This window comes from Mustela nigripes, chromosome 18 (genome assembly GCF_022355385.1).
Source record: "Mustela nigripes isolate SB6536 chromosome 18, MUSNIG.SB6536, whole genome shotgun sequence".
NCBI lineage: Eukaryota > Metazoa > Chordata > Mammalia > Carnivora > Mustelidae > Mustela > Mustela nigripes.
In genome coordinates, this window is record NC_081574.1 from 18,622,365 (window position 1) to 18,623,182 (window position 818).

Here is an 818-nt window from a genome sequence, read left to right on the forward strand (position 1 = left end):
TAGGGAAGTTCTATTTTTAATTTCTTGAGAAATCTCCACACTGTTCTCCAAAGAGGCTGCACCAACTTGCATTCCCACCAACAGTGTAAGAGGGTTCCCCTTTCTCCACATTCTCTCCAACACATGTTGTTTCCTGTTTTGTTAATTTTGGCCATTCTAACTGGTGTAAGGTGATATCTCAATGTGGTTGTAATTTGAATCTCCCTGTGGGCTAATGATGATGAACATTTTTTCATGTGTCTGATAGCCATTTGTATGTCTTGATTGGAGATGTGTCTGTTCATATCTTCTTCCCATTTTTTGATATTTTTGCCTGTTTCATGTGTGTTGAGTTTGAGGAGTTCATTATAGATCCTGGATATCAACCTTTTGTCTGTACTGTCATTTGCAAATATCTTCTCCCATTCCGTGGGTTGCCTCTTTGTTTTGTTGACTGTTTCCTTTGCTGTGCAGAAGCTTTTGATTTTGATGAAGTCCCAAAAGTTTATTTTCGCTTTTGTTTCCTTTGCCTTTGGAGACATATCTTCAAAGAAGTTGCTGTGGCTGATATCGAAGAGATTACTGCCTATGTTCTCCTTTAGGATTCTGATGGATTCCTGTCTCACGTTGAGGTCTTTTATCCATTTTGAGTTTATCTTTGTGTACGGTGTAAGAGAATGGTCGAGTTTCATTCTTCTACATATAGCTGTCCAGTTTTCCCAGCACCATTTATTGAAGAGACTGTCTTTTTTCCACTGTATATTTTTTCCTGTTTTGTCGAAGATTAATTGACCATAGAGTTGAGGGTGCATATCTGGGCTCTCTACTCTGTTCCACTG